Consider the following 17,827-nt stretch of genomic DNA (forward strand, 5'->3'; position numbering starts at 1 on the left):
CTCTCTTTCCCCTTTTCTCTCCCTCCTGTCTCCCTCCTTTCCCTTTCCTTGCAGGTTCTCCCTCTCTCTCCTCTTCCCCTCTCTGCCCTCCAGATCTCTCTCATTCCTTTCCCCTCTCTCCCAATAACATCTCTTTACCCTTCCTCCCTCCCTCTCCCCTGCCCCTCCCAGTCTCCCCTTCCCCCCGCTCTCTCACTCCTTCCCCACTCTCTGCCCTTCCCCTCCCTCTCTTTCCCCTTCCCTTCTCTCTCCCTCCTTCCACTCTCGCTTTTCCCTTCCCCTCTCTTTCCTGCTCCTTCTCCGGTCTTTCCTGAAGCAGGTGGCTCCATAGCTCAGGGGTTAGAGCACTGGTCGTGCGAACCACAGGTCGTGAGTTCAAATCTCATTGGGGCTTAATTTTAGTATTTAGATACTTGTCTCTCATTCCTCCCACTCTCTTCTACCTTGAAAGGATGCAAAATTCAGAAGAACCCCCTCACAGTGTTTGGGCTCATTCGAAAGGATATTTAATTTGGGACGATCGATCTGGAAAGTTTGCAACCCTAAAGTGCTTATGGAAGAATCTACGAACTTTAATAGAATTTTGGACTTTTTAAAGACAAATTCAAGGCTGTGGGCGGGCCTAAAGAACGAACAGGAGACAACTTGATTATTGAGGCTGTCTGCATGTTGGGACTAACGTAACTTGTCTGGCGAAATGGGTATTCGAGAATCCTTCTCCACAAGAGATATTAGCATTGCAACAAATAACCCAGAGATAGCCAACCATCAACCTGAATCTGGAAAACCATTTCAGCATACACATCACAAAGAGGCCCAATCCAGCCTGTACACGAAAAACTAAGTACAGAAGGACATTGCGATTACCAAACTAATATTTCCATCAGGAAACAGTTTATCGAACATCAACCCACCCAAATAATATTAACTTTTAACGAGTCCGCCAATATATTACAAAGAAGAGTCAAGCCCGCCAAATTCAAACAAAGAATCCTGGACTGATTTGGCGCGAAGATTATAACCACTCAAACCTTATATCTGGCCCCTGTTTTAACAGAGGTTATGACATACTTTGCCATACAACCGAGACCACACTTGTGTCATCAAGAAGGGAGAGAAACCAACACGACCGTTGTAAACTAACATCTCCAGCCTCGAAGTCATGAAGTACTGAAGGAAGAACATCACCATCGCGGCAACAACTGACCACAGCCAACGTGGTATCAATGAAAAACTACCGCGATCGAACAAACTTCAAATAAACTCCAACTGGAAGAAACCGAAGAATCGAAAGTTTCCACTCAAAAATCTAAGCCCTGACTACCAACAGGTGAAATCATTACCTAAAGAGACTTTGAACCTATTTCTCATGAAGAAAACCGAGTACTTACCCCATAGATCCAAAACGTGCTTTACCGCATCAGTGGACTCAACCCAACTGAAAATTGCGCAGCTAGAAGTCTTCTCCAACGTTCGGGTTACGGCAAGCAGAACCTAGACAATTCAAGGAACCCGAAACCGTGAACTACCGCTAACTGGCCAGAAAGGATTGGTAAGCATAGTCCCTGCCTGCCCTGGCGTCTAACCTAGCTAGGATTAGGTATGGGGAGGTGGGAGGTGTAATTTTAATGTACACCCCCCTTGAATGTGTAATGTATTGTTCTTTATTCGAGTGATTATAAGTTTTGACATTGTATTTTCTTGTCTTTAATAAAATCAAAGTTCTTTTGTACCAAACCAGTGACCTTTGCACTTTGTCACATTCCCCAAATAAACCAGAGTCTCGAACCCAAGGGAGTGGGGGCGATTCGAACCGCTCAAGTAGTTCAGAGGTGAACCTGACCCCCGGGATCACCACCACACCCTTACACTCCCGTCTCTCTCTTTTCCTTTCCTTTCAGGTTCTCCCCCTCTCTGCCCTCCCCCTCTCTCTCTCACTCCTTCCCCCTCTCTCCCCTTAACATCTCTCTACCCTGCCCCTCTCTCTTCCTCCCTGTCTCCCCATCCCCTTCCCCTCTCTCTCTCACTCCTTCCCCTTTCTCTCCCCTTCCGCTCTCTCCCCCGCCTCTCTCCCACTCCTTCCCCTCTCTCTCTCCCTCCTTCCACACTCTCTCTCTCTCCATCCCCTCCCTCCCTTTCCCCATCTCCCTCTCTTCCTCACTGTCTCCCCTTCCCCTCCCTCTCACTCCCCTTCCCCTCTCTCTTTCCCCTTACCCCTCTCTCTCACTCCTTCCCCCTCTCTTTCCCGTTCCTTCTCCTCTCTTTCTCCCCTCCCCCACTCTCGCTCTCCCCTTCCCCTCATTCCCCCTTTCCCCTTCCCCTTCCCCGCATTCCCCCCTTTCCCCTCTCCCTTTCCCCCTCTATTTTCATTCTCTCACTCTTTCCTCTCTCTCTCTTTCCTCCTCTGCCTTCTCTCTCTCCCCTTCCCCCTCGAGAAACACACAGAGAGAAATTTAGAGTGTGTGAGAGAGACAGAGTGAGAGTGAGAAAGGCAGACAGGGAGACTGAGAGAAACAGAGATTGAGACAGCTCATGGTCTACAGGGCAGTAGTGATACCCGCCCTCCTGTATGGCTCAGAAATACCACCAACGATGTCTCCGCAAGATCCTGCAATTCCCCTGGGAGGACAGACGCACCAACGTTAGCGTCCTCGACCAGGCCAACATCCCCAGCATCGAAGCACTGATCACACTCGACCAGCTCCGCTGGGCGGGCCACATTGTCCACATGCCCCAGACAGGAGACTCCTAAATCTCTCTCTCCCTTCCCCATCACGACCCGTTCTACATCTTTTTACCCCTCTCTCCCTTTCCCACTATCTCGCTTTCCACGTCTCTCACTCATTCCCCTCTCCCCCTCCCTCCCTCCCATCCCCCCTCTCCCCGTCCCCTCTCTCTCTACTTCCCCTCTCTCTCTCCTTCCCCACTCTCTCCCCTTCCCTTCTCTCTCCCCTTCCCCCTCTCGCTCAACTTTCTCTCTCCCCTTCGCCCTCTGCCTTTTAACTCTTCCTTTCGCCCTCCCTCTCCATTCCCCCACTCTTTCCTCCCATCCCTCCCCTCTCTCTCTCTCTTTTCCCTTTCTTTTCAGATTCTCCTTCTCCCTCCCTCTCCCCTTCCACTTCTCTCCCACTCCTTCCACACTCTCTTTCCCCTTCCCCTCATTCCTGTTCCTTCCCCTGTCTGCATCAGAGCAGGTGGCTCCATAGCTCAGGGGTTAGAGCGATGATCTAATAAACCAGGAGTCGTGAGATCAAGTCTCACTGGGGCCTATTCAAAGTTAGTTCAGTATTTAAATTCACTGTCAATTAACAAGGGCTTTAAATATTAAACAGCTCTGAGACCGACCCGAGAGCAACAGGCTCTATCCCATTCAAATCTCTCACATTGTGACCCATTCAGCAGCTCGTTCTCCTATTCCCTCTCTACTTTCATTCTTACCCCACTCCTTCTCCCCTTCCCCCTTTGACCTTTCTCTCTTGCCCCTTCCTTTCAGATTCTCACCTTCTCCCTCTCTCCCCTCCCCCTCTCTTTCTCTCCCAGTGGGATTAGGCTGGGTAGCTTTTGGTCGGCCGGCGCGGACACGATGGGCCGAACGGACTCTTCCCGTGCTGTAAATGTTTATGATTCTCTGATTCTCTCTCTCTCACTCTTTCCCACATTCTACTCACGTAAACTAGAGGTGAACCAAAACTCGGCTGCCTCCGTGTCCTAACTCGCACCAAGTCCTGCTCACCCATCACCCCCTGTGCTCACTGCCCCGTGTCCTAACTCGCACCCAGTCCCGCTCACCCATCACCGCCTGTGCTCGCTGACCTACATTGGCTCCCGGTTAAGCAACGCCTCGATTTCAAAATTCTCATCCTTGTTTACAAATCCCTCCATGGCCCTCACCCCTCCCTATCTCTGTAACTTCCTCCAGCACTAGACCCCTCCCTATCTCTGTAACCTCCTCCAGCCTCAACACGCCGCTCTATCTCTGTAACCTCCTCCAGCCCCTACACCCCTCCCTATCTCTGTAACCTTCTCCAGCCCCTACACCCCTCCCTATCTCTGTAACCTCCTCCAGTCCCTACACCCCTCCTTATCTCTGTAACAATCTCCAGCACCTACACCCCTCCCTATCTCTGTAATCTTCCCCCAGTCCCTATACCCCTCCCTATCTCTGTAACATCCTCCAGCCCCTACACCCCTCCCTATCTCTGTAACCTCCTCCAGCCCCTACACCCCTCCCTATCTCTGTAACCTCCTCCAGCCCCTACACCCCTCCCTATCTTTGTAATCTCCTCCAGCCCCACAACCCCCTGAGATGTCTGCACTCCTCTAATTCTGCCCTCTGCCCATCCCTGATTATAATCGCTCCACCATCGGTGGCCGTGCCTTCTGTTGCCTGGGCCCCAAGCTCTGGAACACCCTCCCTAAACCTGTCCGCCTCTCTACCTCTCTTTCCTCCTTCAAGACATTCCTTAAAACCGACCTCTTGTCACCTGCCCTAATTTCTACTTTTGTGGCTCGGTGTCAAATTTTTATCGCGTAATCCTCCTGTGGAGCACCTTGGGACGTTTCACTACGTTAAATGCGCTATATAAATATACATTATTGTTGATGTTCCCTCTGTCTCTCCTCTTCCCCGTCTCCCTCTCACTACTTCCCCTCACTCACCCCTTCCCTCTCTCTCACTCCTTCCCCTCACTCTCCCCTTCCCCTCACTCTCCCCTTCCCTCTCTCTCACTCCTTCCCCTCACTCTCGACTTCCCTCTCTCTCACTCCTTCCCCTCACTCTCCCCTTCCCTCTCTCTCACTCCTTCCCCTCACTCTCCCCTTCCCTCTCTCTCACTCCTTCCCCTCACTCTCCCCTTCCCTCTCTCTCACTCCTTCCCCTCACTCTGCCCTTCCCTCTCTCTCACTGCTTCCCTTCACTCTCCCCTTTCCTCTCTCTCACTCCTTCCCCTCACTCTCCCCTTCCCTCTCTCTCACTCCTTCCCCTCACTCTCCCCTTCCCTCTCTCTCACTCCTTCCCCTCACTCTCCCCTTCCCTCTCTCTCACTCCTTCCCCTCACTCTCCCCTTCCCTCTCTCTCACTCCTTCCCCTCACTCTCTCCTTCCCTCTCTCTCACTCCTTCCCCTCACTCTCCCCTTCCCTCTCTCACTCCTTCCCGTCACTCTCCCCTCCCCCTCTCTCACTCCTCCCACTCTCTCTTTTCCCTTTCCCTCTCTTTCCTGCTCCTTCCCCAGTCTTTCCAAGAGTAGCTGGCTCCGTAGCTCAGGGGTTAGAGCACTGGTCTAGTAAACCAGGAGTTTCCTGGGTTCCAATCTGAGTGCGACTTACTCAAAATTAGCTCAGTATTTAAATTCACTGTTAATTAACAAGGGCTTTAATTATAAATATTGAACAGCTCAGAGACCGACCCTGAAACAACAAGTTCACTCTCTCCTTCCTTCGCATTGTAACCCATTCAACATCTTTTTCCCAGTCTCTCACTCATTCCCCTCTCTCACCCTCTCCCCTCCCCCTCTATCCCCTACCCACTCTCTGTGTCTCTTCTCCCTTTCTTTTCAGATTCTCCGATAAAAACATACGAACATAAGAAATAGGAGCAGGAGTAGGACATATGGCCCCTCGAGCCTGCTCCGCCATTTAATACGATCATGGCTGATCCGATCATGGACTCAGCTCCACTTCCCTGCCCGCCCCTTTATCCCCTTATCGTTTAAGAAACTGTCTATTTCTGTCTTAAATTTATTCAATGTCCCAGCTTCCACAGCTCTCTGAGGCAGCGAATTCCACAGATTTGCAACCCTCTGAGAGAAGAAATTTCTCCTCATCTCAGTTTTAAATGGGCGGCCCCTTATTCTAAGACCATGCCCCCTAGTTCGAGTCTCTTGCCATCAGTGGAAACATCCTCTCTTTCATCCACCCTGTCAAGCCCCCTCATAATCTTATACGTTTCGATAAGATCACCTCTCATTCTTCTGAATTCCAATGAGTAGAGGCCCAACCTCCTCAACCTTTCCTCATAAGTCAACCCCCTCATCCCCGGAATCAACCGAGTGAACCTTCTCTGAACTGCCTCCAAAGCAAGTATATCCTTTCGTAAATATGGAGACCAAAACTGCACGCAGTATTCCAGGTGTGGCCTCACCAATACCCTGTGTAACTGTAGCAAGGCTTCCCTGCTTTTATACTCCATCCCCTGTGCAATAAAGGCCAATATACCATTGGCCTTCCTGATCAGTTGTTATACCTGCATACTAACCTTTTGTGTTTCATGCACAAGTACCCCCAGGTCCCGCTGTAATGCGCTACTTTGCAATCGTTCTCCATTTAAATAATAACTTGCTCTTTGATTTTTTGCTGCCAAAGTGCATAACCTCACACTTTCCAACATTTTACTCCATCTGCCAAATTTTTGCCCACTCACTTAGCCTGTCTATGTCCTTTTGCAGATTTTTTGTGTCCTGCTCACACATTGCTTTTCCTCCCATCTTTATATCGTCAGCAAACTTGGCTACGTTACACTCAGTCCCTTCTTCCAAGTTGTTAATATAGATTATAAATAGTTGGGGTCCCAGCACTGATCCCTGCGGCACCCCACCAGTTACTGGTTGGTAACCAGAGAATGAACCTGTTGTGTTCTTAACACAGATGAGACTGCACACAGGGAGGTTAAAGTAACAGTGACCTCAGTCTTTATTAAGACACTCCAGAGTGAGGAACTGGACATAGGGGCCGGCTTATATACAGTGCTCCTAAGGGATGCTGGGATCCCTTGGGACTTCAGGGGATGCGCTCCCTGGTGAAGGAAGATGGGAGTGCATGCTTTACAGATACACAACAGAACCATCTATTCTTCTCTCTCCCCTTCCCTCTCTCAGTCCTTCTACTCTCTCTCTCACCCCCTTAACTCTCTCTCTTCGTCCCCGCTCTTTCCCCTCCACCTCTCTCTCTCCCCTTCCCCTCCCACATTACCAATCCCCTCGCTCACTCCCCTTCCCCTCTCTCTCTCTCCCCTTTCCTCTCTACTGTCATTCTCCCCCCACTCCTTCCCCTCTCTCTCCTTCCTCATTTATCTTGCCGCTCTCTCCCCTCCCCCTCTCTCCCCCCTCTCTCCCCTTCCCCCTCTGCTTTTTCACTCTCCCTCTCCCCTTCCACTCTCTTCTCCCCCCCTCCCTCCACTCTCTCTCTTTACCATTCTTTTCAGATTCTCCCATTCTCCCTCTCTCTCCCCTCCCTTTCTCTCTCCCCTGCCTCCTCCCTCTCTCGTCTTCCTATCTCTTTCCCCTTCCCCCTCTCCCCTCCCCCTCTCCTTTTTTCCCATTCCTCTCTCTCTCACTCCGCCTCCCTCTCTCTCCCCTTCCTCTCTTTCCCCTTCCCCATCTCGCTCACTCCTTCCACTCTCTTTCCTGTTCCTTCCCCTGTAACCCCTCAAACAGGAGGCTCCATAGCTCAGGGGTTAGAGCACTGGTTTTGTAAACCAGGGGTCGTGAGTTCAAATCTCACTAGAGCCTCCTCAAAGTTATCTCAATATTTAAATTCACCCTCAATTAACAAGGGTATTGAACAGCTTTGAGACTGATCCTGGAGCAACAATCTCCTTTTGTCTCCAGTAATATCGCTCTCCCTTCCCGTTCTGCATCTTTTTCCCGCTATCGAGCTTTCCCCGTCCCTCACAGACACCCCTCCCCCTCTCTCCCCCACGCTTTCACTCTCTCTCTCTCCGTCCCCTCTCTTTCCCCTCGCCCCTTTTTCTCTCCCCCTTTCCACTTCACGTCTCTTTCCAACTTCTCCACGATCGCATTCCCCTTCCCGCCTCTCTCTAACCCTTCCCTTTTCTCGCTCTCCACTTCCCCTCCCTCCCCTTCTCTCTCACTTTCATTCACCGTGCACTCCTTCCCTCTCTCTCCTTCCTCCTCTATCTTCCCTCTCTCTCCCCTCCCCCTCATTCCTCTACCCACTCTCTCCATCTTCTCTCCCCTTCCCGTTCTGCCTTTTCACTCTCCCTTTCCCTCTCCCCTCCCCTCTCTCTCCTCCCCTACCTCCTCTGTCTCTCCCTTTTCCATTTCTTTTCAGATTCTCCCCTTCTCCCTCTCTTTCCCGTTCCCATCTCTCCTCTCCCCATCTCTCTCCTCTCCCCCTCTCTCTTTCCCCTGCCCTTTTTTCTCTTCCTCCGTGTCTCCCCTTCCCCCTCTCTCTCAGTCCTTCCCCTCTCTCTCTCTCTCCTTCCACTCTCTCTCCTCTCCCCCTCTCTCTCTCCCCTTCCCTTCTCTCTCTTCCTCTATGTCTCCCCTTCCCCTTCTCTCTCAGTCCTTCCTCTCTCTCTCACTCCTTCCATTCTCTCTCCACTTCCCCTCTCTCTCTCACTCCTTCCCCCTCTCTCTCCCTTCCCCTCCATCTCATTCCTTCCACTATTTCTCTCACTCCTTCCCCCTCTTTTTCCCCTTTCCCCCTCTTTCCCCTGCCACAGCCCTCCCTTGCCCCCTCTCTCTCCCCTTCCCGCTCTCTTCCTCCCTGTCTCCCTGTCTCCCTTCCCTCTTTGTCCCCTTTCCTCTCTCATTCCTCCCCTCTCTTCCCCTCCCCCTCTCACTCCTTCCACTCTCTCCCTCCCTTCCACATTCTCTCTCCCCTTTCCCCCTCTGTCTCCTCTCGCCTCTCTCCCTCCCTTCCACACTCTCTCTCTCTCTCTCTCCCCTTCCCTCTCTCTCCTTCTGCTCCCTCTCTTTCCCCTTCCCTTCCTCTCTCACTCCTTCCACACTCTCTCTCCCCTTTCCCCCTCTCACTCCTTTCCCTCCCACTCTTTCCCCTTCCCCCTCTCTCTCACTCATTCCCCTCTCTGTCTCCTCTTCCCCCTCTCTCTCACTCCTTCCCCCTCTCTCTCACTCCTTCCCTCTCTGTCTCCCCTCCCTTCCCTCTCTCTCTCACTCCTTCCACTCTCTCTTTTCCCTTCCCCTCTCTTTCCTACTCCTTCCCCTGTATTTCCCAGAGCAGGTGGCTCCATAGCTCAGGGGTTAGAGCACTGGTCTAGTCAACCAGGGGTCGTGAGTTCAAATCTCACTGGGGCCTAATCAAGATCCACTAATTTATTAAATTCGCTGTCAATTAACAAGGGCTTTAATTATAAATATTAACCAGCTTTGAGACCGACCCTGAAACAACAGGCTGCCCTTGTCTCTCTTACACTCTCTCTCCCCTTCCAAATCTTTCTCTGCCCTCCCCATCACTGTTATGTTCAGAATAAATCCACAGGACTGTATCGTAAGCTGAAACTATTGTGACCTTGGTCTCTTTATTGAGAGTCCAGAGTGGGGAAGCAGCATGGTAGATCACCTTATGTACCTGCATGTCCCAGGGAGCACAAGTGATCCTTAGGCCTCCCACAGGTGTGCCCCCTAGTGGCAAGTCTTACATATTGGTGAGGTTTACGTGCATACAAAACATCACTCCCCGCCCCCCCAGCCCACCGCCCCCCCCCAAAGGCTTATGTACAAGTTATTTGCAAGTTGAGGCGATATGACGCCCTGTGTCCCCGGGTCGATCACCTGATTTGAATTCCTGGCATGGGTGAGTTGGTCAGAATTTTGCTGCCCGGCCGAGTGGCTGGTGTGATGGGGCTGACGTGGCCAGGTCCTTTCACAATGGTGACCTGCTTATCGATAGTTTGCAGTCTGGTCTGGTCCAAACGCTTTCTGCGTTTGCCCAGTACATGGATTCACAACCAAACACTCCATTTTCATCACAAACACACACTCCATTCCCCTCTTTGGCTAACACAGTGCTCTCGGCCCATCTGGGGGCCCTGAATATTGTCTACATCACTTGTTCTGATGTCGCGTGGAGGGGGCCGTACGATCGTGGTGCATTCTCTGCTGATAGCATACGGAAGGCTTGGTCCTGAGCGATTCTGTCTGGTGACTGCGTAGCAACCCGGGACAGCCGGGGTCTGTAGGGAGTCTACCGTGACACGTGTGGTGCTCGGCTTTGTGATTTGGGCTGCCCACTGCGGACTATTGTCGCTGACCCTAAGGCCTGGCGAGCCCAGGATGGCCGATATGGCCCTGAGACTTTCAGTGGTAGCGGGAGGCCGTGTGGTCCCCGTGGATCCTGGGCCATAGTACGAAGGTTCCCGCACCACCGACTGTGTGTAGCCTCCATGCCTTTCTTTGCAACACGTTGCAGAGTTTTCCCCACAGGGGACAATCTGATGGGATGAGCATTACGTCTTTGCGACGGATAAGCTGCAACACTCCCGCCTGGCGGTTTGCCGTAAGCAGGCGGTAATGTGGGATCCTGGCTGGTCCAGGGCCTAAACCGAGGGGGCCCTTACGGTTGACCCATCGCTTTCTCGCACTTCCGTAACAACGAGCAGGTCTGTGGGCTGCGCCTTTTCCACCCCGGTTGGTGGGCAAGGTTGGCCAACTGAGGGCATCAGCGCCGTTCTTAGTGCCTGGCCTGTGGCGGATCATGTTACAGTGCACAGACAGTGTTAGCCATATTCCAAACAAAGCCTTGATAATGGTGCCTCTGCTCTCCCAAAACTGTGGGATGGGCAGCTTGTCTGACTCGGGCACATATTGGGACGCTCGTTGGTGCGTCTCTTTTGCCCTGTGAACGCAGGCTACTGCCTTGGGTAACTTATAGGATACATGTACAACCGGTTAGGGCTCGCCCGCTATTTTGGCTTGCTGTACAACACGCCTGACCTCGTGTGGTAACACATCACTTGCTACGAGCATTTTGTTAGATACATCTACAACTGGTTGGGGTTCGCCCGCTACTTTGGCTTGGTGTACAACACTCCCGGCCTCGTTTGATAACACATCACTTGCTACAAACACTTTGTTAGATACATATACAACTGGTTGGGGTTCACCCGCTATTTTGGCTTGCTGTACAACACTCCCGACCTCGTGTGCTAACACATCACTTGCTACAAGCACTTTGTCAGATACATATACAACTGGTTGGGGTTCACCCGCTACTTTGGCTTGGTGTACAACACTCCCGACCTCGTGTGATAACACATTACTTCCTATAAGTACTTTGTCAGATACATATACGACCGGTTGTTGTTTGCCCTCTAATTTGGCTTGTTTTAACGTACCCCCGATCTCATATGATAGTATATCATTGGCCGCGAAAGAACGCTCACATGGGTTCCACAGTGCAAACAACTTATTGGAACATAGTGGGTTCCTGGCCTTCTCAGCGCCCCCCCCCCCTTTACCTTTGCCCCAAACCCAGTCGCCTTCCTTGCTGGCCAACACATGCCTCTGTTTCGTTGCGGCCACATCCCGTGGTCTGGACGCTCTCTCGACTGCCGCCATCTTCCTCCCCAGGGATTTAACCTCTGGCGTCGGGAAGACACATTCGGATGGTTTCGGCCGGAGCCCCGCTCTGCTTGGTCGACCTGGAGCCTCTTTCATTGCCGCGAAGAGGTCGTCGGCTTCGGGTGGTGGGTACCCCCGTCTGTAACTGCTGCTCAGTTGATCTTCGCCTCCTCGTGGTCGCGATGAGCAGCCTGTGCCTTGGGGGTCTGCAAATGGATCTGCACTTCGACGCCTGGTTCAGCTGAAGGTGGGGGCTTGCTCAGCCTTTGAGCAAGGGAAGATGTTGCTCGCCAGAGAAGGTACACAGAGGTCTTCCCAGTTCCATCGAATCTTCCCCATCCACCTTCTACCAAGCAGCATTGGCCCATCACCTGAAACAATCCACAGTGGTAAATCGTGCACCGCTCCCTCATGGGATACCCTTATGCCCGCACTACCAATAACTGGTATCAGTTCCTTGGTGTAGGTGTCCAGCTTTGACTGAATCGGGATCAGTTTGGGTCGTTGTGCTCTGTCGCCCCCCACAGCCTCTCGAATGCCTTCTGGCTCATTATTGATTGACTCGCCCCCGTGTCTAGTTCCATGGAGACTGGAGTGCCGTTAGGTTCAACTTTTAACATTATCGGAGGTCTTTTGGTGGTGAAGGTGTGTACCCCATGTACTTCCTCTTCAGCCTCAGGTTGAGTTGCCTCTCCTGCTCGTTCAGCGTGACCCTCGCTGGATCGATCGTCCTCTCCTGATTCTGCCACGTGGTGAGTCACAGATCGTTTACACATTCGCTGGAGGTGCCCCATTTTTCCACAGCCCTTGCACACACAGGGCTTGAATCGACATTGATGAGCTCGATGGCTGCCCCAGCAGCGCCAACATGGTGCTAATGGATACGCATACACGCCCCACGGTGGACTCTGAGTCACTCTAGGCCTAGGTCTGGCCTCTGCGGTCATGTGGGCCCTGTCCTGTGTCGTTCTGCCTGCTGCAAACATTATTTTATGCACAGTACTTGCCGGTGAGCTTCGATTCTGTGAGAGTATCTGTTTCGTGTTATCGCTCGTGGATATGAAGGCTTGGGCTATCGTGATGGCCTTGCTCAGATAGAAACATAGAAACATAGAAAATAGGTGCAGGAGTAGGCCATTCGGCTCTTCGAGCCTGCACCACCATTCAATAAGATCATGGCTGATCATTTCCTCAGTACCCCTTTCCCGCTTTCTCTCCATACCCCTTCATCCCTTTAGCCGTAAGGGCCATATCTAACTCCTTCTTGAATATATCCAATGAACTGGCATCAACAACTCTCTGCGGCAGGGAATTCCACAGGTTCACAACTCTCTGAGTAAAGAAGTTTCTCCTCCTCTCAGTCCTAAATGGCCTACCCCTTATCCTTAGACTGTGTCCCCTGGTTCTGGACTTCCCCAACATCGGGAACATTCTTCCCGTCCCGTCAGAACCTTATACGTTTCTATGAGATCCCCTCTCATCCTTCTAAACTCCAGTGTATAATGGTCCAGTTTATCCAGTCTCTCCTCATATATCAGTCCAGCCATCCCGGGAATCAGTCTGGTGAACCTTCGCTGCACTCCCTCAATAGCAAGAACGTCCTTCCTCAGATTAGGAGACCAAAACTAAACACAATATTCCAGATGAGGCCTCACCAAGGCCCTGTACAACTGCAGTAAGGACCTTCCTGCTCCTATACTCAAATCCCCTCGCTATGTCGGCCAACATACCATTTGCCTTCTTCACCGCCTGCTGTACCTGCATGCCAACTTTCAATGACTGATGAACCATGATACCCAGGTCTCATTGCACCTCCCCTTTTACTAATCTGTCACCATTCAGATAATATTCTGCCTTCGTGTTTTTGCCCCCAAAGTGGATAACCTCACATTTATCCACATTATACTGCATCTGCCATGCATTTGCCAACTCACCTAACCTGTCCAAGTCACCCTGCAGCCTCTTAGCGTCCTCCTCACAGCTCACACCGCCACTCAGTTTAGTGTCATCTGCAAACTTGGAGATATTACATTCAATTCCTTCATTTCAATCATTGATGTATATTGTAAATAGCTGGGGTCCCAGCACTGAGCCCTGCGGCACTCCACTAGTCACTGCCTCCCATTCCGAAAAAGGCCCGTTTATCCCGGGATTCGGCAGACAGCAGCTTGCGAAGGATGACCTCGTGGCCGATTCCAAGCACAAAACCGTTCGGCAACATTTCCCGCAAAGATCCTGCAAAAATCGTACTGCCTCGCAAGGAATCTTCTGGCCCTGGGAGCGACGGTGCGTGTAAAAGTGATACCTGGCCTTTAAGATGCTCTCCTTCGGCTTGAGGCATTCCCACACCAGCGCACACAGCTCTGTTTCAGTCTTCTCCTCTGGTTTGACCGGTGCCAGCAGATTTTTGATCAGGCCGTATATCGGAGACCCACATACGGTGAGGAGAATCGCCCTGGGCTTGATCGCCCTCTCTCAGCCTCGTCCTGATCGATGGCGACGAAGTACCAGTCGAGACGCTCAACGAAGGCTTCCCACTCATCACCCTCAACAAATCCCTCAACAAAACCAACGGCAACCATTACCGTGTGAACGTTCGTGATCCGTTACTCGTCGCCAGTATGTGATGTTCAGAATAAATCCACAGGACTGTATTGCAAGCTCAAACTGTTGTGACCTTGTGCTCTTTATTCAGATTCCAGAGTGGGGAAGCACCATGGTGAGTCACCTTATATACTTGCTTGTCCCAGGGTGCACAGGTCTCCCACAGGTGTGCCCCCTAGTGGCAAGTCTTACATATTGGTGAAGTTTACATGCATACACAACAATCACGACCCGTTCCACATCTTTTTATTCCTCTCTCACTTTCCCGCTATCTCGCTTTCCCCGTCTCTCACTCATTCCCCTCTCCCCCTTTCCCCTCCCTCGCCTCACCCTCTTCCCGTCCTACTCTCTCCCCTTCTGACTCTGCCTTTCCACTCTCCCTCTCCCTCCTCCTTCTCCACTCCCTTTCCTCCCCTCCCTCCTCTCTCTCTCTCTCCTTTCCCTTTCCTTTCAGATTCTCCCCTTCTCCCTCTCTCCACTTCCCCTTTCTCTCTCCCATGCCTCACTCTCTCACTCCTTCCCCTCTCTCTCTCACTCCTTCCCCGTCACTCCTCTTAACATCTATTTCACCTTCCCCCCCTCTCTCTCCCCTTCCCACTCTTTCCCCTCCCCTCTCTCGCTCTCGCCTTCCTTCCTCTCTCTCTCCCCTTCCCCTCTCGCTCACTCCTTCCCCTCTCCCTTTTCATTTTCTCCCCTCCTCTCTCTCCCCTCCCTCTCCTTCTCCCTCCCCTCCCCAGTCTCCACGACCCTCCATCCTCCCTTTCATTGCCTCGCTCTCGCTCTCCCCTTTCCCATCAGACTCTCCCCCTCCCCATCTCTCCCATCTCCCCCCTCTCCCATTCTCCCTCTCTCTCCTCTTCCCCCGCTCTACCCTCCCCCCTCGAGGGACACAGTGAGAAGGTGAGAGACAGAAAGAAAGAGACAGAGACAGAGAGACAGAGGGAAAGAGAGACAGAGCCAGAGTGTGAGTGAGTTGCCTTGGGATGTTTTACTACGTGAAAGACCTGATGTATCGATGTTGAGAAGCGAATATTGATGAGATGGAGGCAGGAGTCTGAGGGATGAGACACAATCTGAGCGTTTCACTGACCCACCTCATTCTTCAAACACACAGCACTAATTGGGGAATGACTCAAAGCCCAGGGCAGGTGGCTCCATAGCTCAGGGGTAAGAGCACTGGCCTAGTAAACCAGGAGTCGTGTGCTCAAATCTCCCTTGGGCCTACTCAAAATTAGCTTAGTATTTAAATTCACTGTCAATTAACAAGGTCCTTGATCATAAATATTAAACAGCTCTGAGGTTGACCCTGGAACAACAGGCTCCCCTCACGCCTTTCCCTGTCTCTCTGCTTTCCAGATCACGACCCGTTTTACATAATTTTGTACTCCTCTCTCACTTTCCCGCGATCTCACTTTCTCCATCTCTCTCTCCCCTTCCCCTCTTTCTCCATTCCCCTCTCTCTCCTTCCGCTCCCTCCCCTCACTCCTCTCTCTACCTCTTTTGCCTTTCTTTTCAGATTTTCCCTGCTCCCTCTCTCTCCCCTTCCTTTCTCTCTCCCCTGCCTCCTCCCTCTCTCGACTTCCCATCTCTCTCCCCTTTCCCTCTCTCTCCCCTTCCCCTCTCCTCCCTCCTCTCTCTCACTCTTTTGCCTTTCTTTTCAGATTCTCCCCTGCTCCCTCCCTCTCCCTTCCTTTCTCTCTCCCCTGCCTCCTCCCTCTCTCGACTTCCCATCTCTCTCCCCTTCCCCACTCGCTCTCTCCCATTCCGCTCTCTCCCATTCCCCTCTGGCTGATTCCTTCCCCCTCGCTCTCCCATTCCCTCTCAGACTCATTCCCCTCTCTCCCGTCTTTTACAACTTCCAAGCACTAATCTCTCTCACAGAGCCGGCACAGACACGATGGGCTGAATAGCCCTCCTTGTGTGCTGTAAGATTCTGTCAATGTTCAGGAATGGATCACCGACAATGATTATTCTGGCCCCAGCTCCTTGTTAACAATAGTAAGATGCAAACAGGAGTCGGTGTTAAAGGTGGCTCCATAGCTCAGGGGTTAGAGCAGTGGTCTTGTAAACCAGGGGTCGTGGGTTCAAATTTCACTGGAGCCTACTCAATTTTGGCTTCTGTTTCTGAATTGACCGTCAATCGGCGACAGGCCGACACCATCAACAGGAACCACTCACTCCGCACTTTACAATCTGCCCACAGTACTTTCACTTCCCACTCCCAGTCTGTATCCCTCCTTTTCCACATCCAGTCTCAGAGACACCGATATATCATCGACTCATATAAACTTACAGCAGGGATGGAGACCATTTTGGCCCATCGTGTCCGCGCCGGCCGACCAAGAGCTATCTGCTGGGCGGGCCACATAGTCCGCATACCCAGACACGAGACTCCCAAAGCAAGCGCTCTACTCGGAACTCCTTCACGGCAAACGAGCCAAAGGTGGGCAGAGGAAACGTTACAAGGGACACCTTCAAAGCCTCCCTGATAAAGTGCAACATCCCCACCAACACCTGGGAGTCCCTGGCCAAAGACCAGTCCGCCCTAAGTGGAGGAAGTGCATGCGGGAGGGCGCTGAGCACCTCGAGTCTCGTCGCCGAGAGCGTGCAGAGACCAAGCGCAGGCAGCGGAAGGAGCATGCGGCAAACCAGCCCCAGCCTCCCCTTCCCTCAACGACTATCTGTCCCACCTGTGACAGGGACTGTGGTTCCTGTATTGGACTGTTCAGTCACCTAAGGACTCATGTTTAGAATGGAAGCAAGTCTTCCTCGATTCCGAGGGACTGCCTATGATGATGATATGATCCCAGCCTAATCCCACTTTCCAGCTCTCGGTCCGTAGCCCTGTAGCTTATGGCACTTCAAGTGCACATCCAAGTACCTTTTAAATGTGGTGAGGGTTTCTGCCTCTACCACCCTTTCAGGCAGGGAGTTCCAGACCCCCACCCACCTCTGGGTGAAGGAATTGAGGTCTTCCCTCAGCCTCCTCTGCTCCAAAGAAAACAACCCCAGCCTATCCAATCTTTCCTCATCGCTAAAATTCTCCAGTCCCGCCAACGTCCTGGTAAATCTCCTCTGCACCCTCTCCAGTGCAACCACATCCTTCCTGTGATATCCTGACATTTCCAAGTTCCTGCCTTCGCTGGTTTTAGGCTCAAGATGAGGCAATGGGCACAAGATGATCCAGTTGGGATTTTCCACAAATAATGAATCCCACGGCCACATCTGTTTGACCCTCGGAGGGCACTCTGTAAATTCACCAAATTTATTAAATGCATACCTTACCCCCGCCCTGTGGTTACGCTCGAACTGTATATAACACTGGTTAGGCCACAGCTGGAGTACTGCGTGCAGTTCTGGTCACCACATTACAGGAAGGATGTGATTGCACTGGAGAGGGTGCAGAGGAGATTTACCAGTATGTTGCCAGGACTGGAAAACTTTAGCTATTAGGAAAGATTGGATAGGCTGGGGTTGTTTTCCTTCAAACAGAGGAGGCTGAGGGGAGATTTAATTGAGGTGTATAAAATTATGAGGGGCCTGGTTTGAGTGGATAGGAAGGACCTATTTCCCTTAGCAGAGGGGTCAATAACCAGGGGGCATAGATTTAAAGTCATTGGGGGGAGGTTTAGAGGGGATTTGAGCGGAAATGTCTTCACCCAGAGGATGGGGTGGATCTGGAACTCACTGCCTGAAAGGGTGGTAGAGGCAGAAACCCTCACCACATTTGAAAAGTACTTGGATGTGCCCTTGAAGTGCCGTAACCTACAGGGCTACCGACCCAGAGCTGGAAAGTGGGATTAGGCTGGGTAGATCTTGGTCGGCCAGCACGGAAACGATGGGCCGAAATGGCCTCCTTCCGTGCTGTAAATGTTTATGATTCTATGATTCTCTCTCTCAC

General features: G+C 51.9%; 4 non-coding genes across 4 annotated transcripts; all 4 read left to right on the forward strand.

The window, feature by feature from the left end:
* Positions 1–3,196: 3,196 nt before the first annotated feature.
* On the forward strand, positions 3,197–3,269 carry trnai-aau (transfer RNA isoleucine (anticodon AAU)). The gene has a single exon. It is a non-coding gene; the product is annotated as a tRNA-Ile (tRNA).
* Positions 3,270–7,433: 4,164 nt separating this feature from the next.
* Positions 7,434–7,506, forward strand: trnat-ugu (transfer RNA threonine (anticodon UGU)). Its single transcript has one exon. It is a non-coding gene; the product is annotated as a tRNA-Thr (tRNA).
* A 1,479-nt stretch (positions 7,507–8,985) lies between these two features.
* trnat-agu (transfer RNA threonine (anticodon AGU)) lies at positions 8,986–9,058 on the forward strand. The gene has a single exon. It is a non-coding gene; the product is annotated as a tRNA-Thr (tRNA).
* A 6,898-nt stretch (positions 9,059–15,956) lies between these two features.
* trnat-ugu (transfer RNA threonine (anticodon UGU)) lies at positions 15,957–16,029 on the forward strand. The gene has a single exon. It is a non-coding gene; the product is annotated as a tRNA-Thr (tRNA).
* Positions 16,030–17,827: the final 1,798 nt, after the last annotated feature.

This window comes from Pristiophorus japonicus, unplaced genomic scaffold (genome assembly GCF_044704955.1).
Source record: "Pristiophorus japonicus isolate sPriJap1 unplaced genomic scaffold, sPriJap1.hap1 HAP1_SCAFFOLD_452, whole genome shotgun sequence".
NCBI lineage: Eukaryota > Metazoa > Chordata > Chondrichthyes > Pristiophoridae > Pristiophorus > Pristiophorus japonicus.